The sequence below is a fragment of the Simochromis diagramma genome, unplaced genomic scaffold, assembly GCF_900408965.1.
Source record: "Simochromis diagramma unplaced genomic scaffold, fSimDia1.1 OVJJ01000631.1, whole genome shotgun sequence".
Taxonomy (NCBI): Eukaryota; Metazoa; Chordata; class Actinopteri; order Cichliformes; family Cichlidae; genus Simochromis; species Simochromis diagramma.
In genome coordinates this window covers 130,942-136,943 of record NW_024387500.1, presented here as the reverse complement: position 1 = coordinate 136,943, position 6,002 = coordinate 130,942, and positions in this window count along the sequence as shown.

Below are 6,002 nucleotides of genomic sequence, written 5' to 3'. Positions count from 1 at the left end.
GTGCCTACACTGTTCACTGTTACAGTCTGTTCAGAGAGCTATGCTTCCACTGCTGTAGATATATTCATAGCACTCTGTAGATCTGTTTACCTCACACCGATACATCTGTATATATGTAGCACATCTGTATATTTGTTCACAGTACACCTGTATATCTGCCCATCTGTACAGCAATACAGAACATCTGTATGCTACACCATCTGTATGTCTGTACATATGTATACAACAGTACATCTGTATATCTGCTCTCTACTGAACTTATACATAATCTGCTCTTATTGCACTTACTGATTAGATGCAAACTGTATTTTGTTACCCTGTATTTAGACATGTGTAATGACAAACGTTGAATTCTAAATGCTATCCTAAACATTTAAACAGCTACAGGAGAAGTTTTTAGAAGACCAGTAAAGAGAGCATGGAGGCAGATGGAGGAAGCCAAGTCCACTGAATCTACACACTTCCTGTTTCCACCTCATCCTTCCAGTGCTTTACTACTATGGGCTCAATTGTGGTCATAAATATTTTGTACTTGTAAATCAGGATTTGTGTGTGTAAAAAAGATTTGTGTGTGGACTTATCCAAAAAATATGTGTGAAAGTCTGCACTAAACTTTCAAGTTACAAGTACGAATTTTGACCCTACTTTTCTTCCTCTCATCTGATTGGCCAATGTCATGTCAATCACAAATTAAACTATCCAATCAGAGAACGCGATTGCGTGTCCCGCGAAAATTTGGAAGCAGATTTGTATCGCGAAAACGTGTGAAACGGGCATCAGTGTACCGCGTCTGGCACGTTTGGCTCGCGAATAAAACCACGCGCGTCAGTTTTTGTGTTGCATTTTGTGCATACGCGCGTTTCGCGTCTACTGCTCAAGTTGGAAAAATCTGAACTCCAGCGTCAAATCGCACCGTGACAACCAATCAGGAGCCTGGTGACGTGGCTCTGACCTAGGTCAAAGGGGCAGATCCAGCCAAAGCCCTTCATTCTTCATTCAGTATGGAGGAAAAGCTCATCACTGCCGTGGACCCTAGCAAACAGTCGTTTTCTGATGAGGCAGCAGCTCTCCAGGGCAGAAACAATGCTGTTATTTTTCTCCTCCTTCTCCCTGAGGCTCTTCCACTCCAAGCTGGGTCCTTTTTATTCCTGTCTCTCTGTAAATAGTTACATTTTATATATTTATGTTTAATGTTTTTGTTACTGAATTTATATATTTTTTCCAATAAACATTTGTAATGACTAATGTCTCAGTTCTACTACACAGCAAATATTATACTAATGACAAAACATTCTAATACAGTGGGAGGCAAAAGTTTGGGCAACCTTGTGAAAAGTCATTATTTTCCTGTACAAATCGTTGGTTGTTACAATAAAAATTGTCAGTTAAATACATCATATAGGAGACACACACGGTGATATTTGAGAAGTGAAATGAAGTTCACTGGATTTACAGAAAGTGTGCAATAATTGTTTAAACAAAATCAAGCAGGTGCATAAATTGGCAACACAAAAAAAGAGAAATGAAATGAATATTTAATGTATATCAATGTGTGTGTCTCCTATATGATATATGCAAGTGACATTTTTTACTGTAACAGCGATTCATACAGGAAAATAATGACTATTAATAAGGTTGCCCAAACGGTTGCATCACACTGGTTATAGGAACATAGTGAAGACAAGTTATTTAAGAGTAAAAAGAGGTTAGTTTATTTTGGAGTAGAGCTGCATTTATTAAGAAAAACTAAAAAAGACAGGAACACTCTTTAGAGGTTTGTGGGTGGCTCTTAAAAGAGCCGTTGTAGGGAAGTCACTCAGACTTCAAACAGGCTACTCCTTTGGTTGCCAAGACACGGCTCCCTCCGCCGAGAAGTGAGCCATGAACTTCTCCCCCACCAGGACAGCCTCTCTGGAGGAGTTGTTTGCTGCTACACGACCCAGGCCTTGCAACGGCTCCACCACAGCAGGTGCCACACCCCTCACAGCAGGTGCCACACCCGTCACAGCAGGTGCCACACCCCTCACAGCAGGTGCCCTCTCTCGTTCAAACAGCGCAGAAAATTGTGGAGAACACACGTTGCCTTCGCACACTTCTCCGCAATTTCAGGACGGAGCTCCATGGAGCGCAGATACAACCTCTACTGTGAGGGAGAGAGGGAAGTTCCAGCGCTCCTGGAATCCCTCTGCAATGCACCGCCAGTCTGCAGTTGAAGGCACAGCCATGAAGTCGTCCACTAGACAGTCCCAGATGGACGTCGCTACCTGGGGGGTGATCTGGCTCACCGTGGACACACCAGCTCGAAAACTGAATGTGATGGTCCTGAAGGAGTCCCCGGTGGCAAGGAACCTGGACAAAATGCTGCAGTTACAAAATACATTATTCAATTCCAAAATACTTTTGTGATGTCAGATTTAAATTACAAAACATAAATCTTACATAAAACCTTTTGTAATTTATAAGGATAATTACATGATATATATTAGATATAATCTAAAAACAGTCTGCTGGGATTATATACAAATATTCAACTATCCCAGAATTAAACCAGGTCTAATAAAAAGAAAGGAGTGAGTATCACTACAAAGATTAACCCACAGTGGTCCTCATACCACAGTTTGATATCAGCAAACAGCGAGAGCATACACTGATATGACACCACAGCCATGCTATCATTCAAACAACTGATAACGGCATAAATCGAATTAAATCGGGACTTGATGAGACCTGAGTATCACTAGAAATATATAAACAGTCGTCTCCGTTACCACAGCTTGCTATCAGTAAACACCGACAGCATTCCATTGATAGCATTAGCACATCCATGTAGCACAGTATCAATAAAGGACTACCGTAATTAAACACTACTACCTCAGGCAGATGGACAGGCGCTCTGCAGGTGGGATTGAGCGTCTGTAGTTGGTGTCTAGGGCGGCGATGCTGGGACCAACCGCGGGACAGCAGGTCCTCAAACTGGGCGAGTGAAAGACGGTGGTATTGCTGGAATCGGCCGTCTCCAGGCGCAGCTCCTGGAGCAATGGTGAAACTCACCAAATGCTCACGCGTCTGGGGACCTGATGGACCCAGCCCCCCCCCCCCCCCCCCTGCAGGGTGTTTTTGGTGACGTGGAGGTTTGCACAGTTGTTGCCTGTGGTGTGTGTAGAAATGTTCATGTTCTAGTCCCACTGTGAAGCACATAGACGTGTCCTGACTTCCTGTCTGTCCCACACTCTGTTGTCTCTGTTTGTTGCTGCCAACAGTCCAAATCATCTTTGCAGATTTTACTGGATTAACAAAAACATGTTTACTGAAAGACTTATTCAGTAAACATGTTTGTTACACTTAGACTGAAAAGGAGATCCCTGTTTACGCTCATAGAAAACGAGCCTCTGTTTTACTTTATTGAAATCATTTCTAATCACAGACAGGATCAGCAGCGTGCAGCTGCAGTGAGGTGTTAGTAGAGGAGCTGTGTTTGTGAGCTGTAGTCTGTATCAGGTCTCTGTGGGAGACTCGGTTACAGTACTTCTGAATATCCACGTGTCGACCTCACACAGCACATTTCTTCAGAATGGGTTGCTGTTTGCTAACATTTGACCTTTGCCCTTTTAGGCTGCCCTTCTGGCGCCTGTCGATTAGGACTTGGGATCTGACAAGAAGCAAACTGGGGGAAGCAGCAGAGTACCAGACTTCCCTCCTCCAGCAGGCCGGGAGATCTTGTTGCGCACCTGTGTGCCGCGACCAGCAGCGTACTCCAAGGCGCTGCCTCAGCGGCTCTTCTGTGTCCTGATGAGGGAGGAGTTTAGGTTGGCCGGAGCCTTTTCCACAGACACGTCCTTCTTTTAAGTCCTGTGAACAATTCACACCTGGGATAAAGATAAGTGAAGGACACAGGATGGAGACTTTCACATGTATGAACGTGGCCATGGAGTAAGATCATAGAAATACACTTCTTCATTTATTTGCTTTATTTGTAAGAACGGTGCAATATTTCAGCATCTACGGCTCGCCCAAGCTTAAAAGCAGGAAGCAGTATATTACTGGCATTGATTAAGAAGCATTTCTGGCTTTGTCTGGAAATATGTGAAACTACATCCTTCTGTGTATTCATAAAGCTGCAGCTTCCTGCAGCTGTGATAAAATAGTTTCACACTAAAACCTTCATTTTACCTTCAAAGCTTCTCTTGATGCCTTTTTAAGGAAATGAAATTTGTCGTTAGGATGGAGTTCCCCATCCTGCACTCACCACACGCTAAAACAACCTTCTCAACTCTGATATTTAGTAGATTATATTTCAGTTGCAGGGATTGGTCCTGATGGTAAACATGAGAGTCGGTGAGGACTTCATGGGTCGTTTCAGCTGAGCTCCATCCTCCAGCATGTCCTGCTGCTGCTGCTGGATTAACACACAGCTGTTTGTTTGCATCCAACCAGAACCAGACCGTGCAGTTCTTATTCCTGTTCATAACCTGATTGTTCAAACATGAAGCTCTTTGACGTTGTATAAAAACTGAAACGACACTTTACAGCTGACTGTGATGTTTTAAATCGAGCTGGTTCCACGAGGCCGTCGGCGCGTCCGACAGCATGAGGGGAAAATTGGTTTTGTAATATTTTCTTTGTTTTGTAAAGGGTGTATCTATCCCATGATACAGACACTTTTAACGACAGGGCGTTTTCTGATTTGCTTTCAGTGTTCATTTGATTTGTTACTAGAGTAGCAGTCAGTGCTTTACAGTTGGTTCACTGTCGTCTTGTTTCCTCCCTCGTCCCGCTGACCACCCCACACGCCGCCTCCTGTTGAAGGCTAACATGAGTCCTTCCACCCACAGCTGCAGCGCACACGCAGGATTTTTGATTTGGGGAATGTTCTCTGTAAGATTGTAGAGCTGACTGCTGTTGTTGGCACTGTAAAACAATAAAGCTGAATTGAACTAAAGTGAATAATTTGAAAATGACTCAGTGTTTTATCAGCGACACGTTACCGCAGCCTTTTAAGATCACTGAACCTGTTACTTCAAAAAACAACATGTAATGTTGAAGGGGACAAAGAGTTAGTTCATGTTTGACACTGATGTTAATCAAAACTTCTAAGATCCAGGTTGAATCAAACAGCATTAGGTGTGTGATTTCACTCTGCTCCACACACCTGCGTGCTCCAATCAGAGACACCAGAGGAACAGGTGATGAATGTGATGGGGAAGTATACGCAGATGTGACATACAGAGCCGTGGGAATTACAGGACATTATTACTGTTGATATATTCTCAGCGATCAGCTGTTAGTGAAGAGCATGAAAACCTTACTGCACGTCGGTCCGCTCAACTTAGTTCGCTGGATAATTTACTCGTCAGCTTGAAAACATTTAACTTTAACAAAATGTTCACCAACATAGGGGTCAGTGCAGGTCACCGAGTCATCCTGCACACTAGCCCTGCCCCGCCCACCTGTTTATACACCTCTGCAGCCCCTCCTCTTTCAGACATTTCTTCTAAATCCTTTAAAGGAGCCTTCACTCACAAACTCGTGGTGGAATAAACTCGGCTTTCTAACATGCAGCTAAAGTTCAGTCTGCATGCTCGACCCACATACTCCTGGCAGCTGAAGTGAAATACTGCTGTGCGTAAGGGTCGAGTGGGTGACCACGTCACCTGGTCATGGGGTAAATGCCGCGGCCGGGTTCAACTCTGACCTGAGGCCCTTTATTTCTCCCTCCCTGCTTTGCTGTCTTGTCTTCATTGTGCTATTAAATACAGATGACAAAGTTTGTTGTTGTTCTCCTTCCATCACCACCTTTGTTGCATGTAGAAAAGTGTCATATAGAACCAGTCCAGTTACTTTAATGGGCCAACAGGATTTGTGTTTCAGTCCCTGATAAACAGACCCATCCTCTAAAAAACAAAACCCAAAAACTATATTTCCAAGATAAATGATCAGAAATAGTAACGACAACAAAAGCACAGGAATCATAGATCCAACGGGACAGGCTCGTTACAATGAAG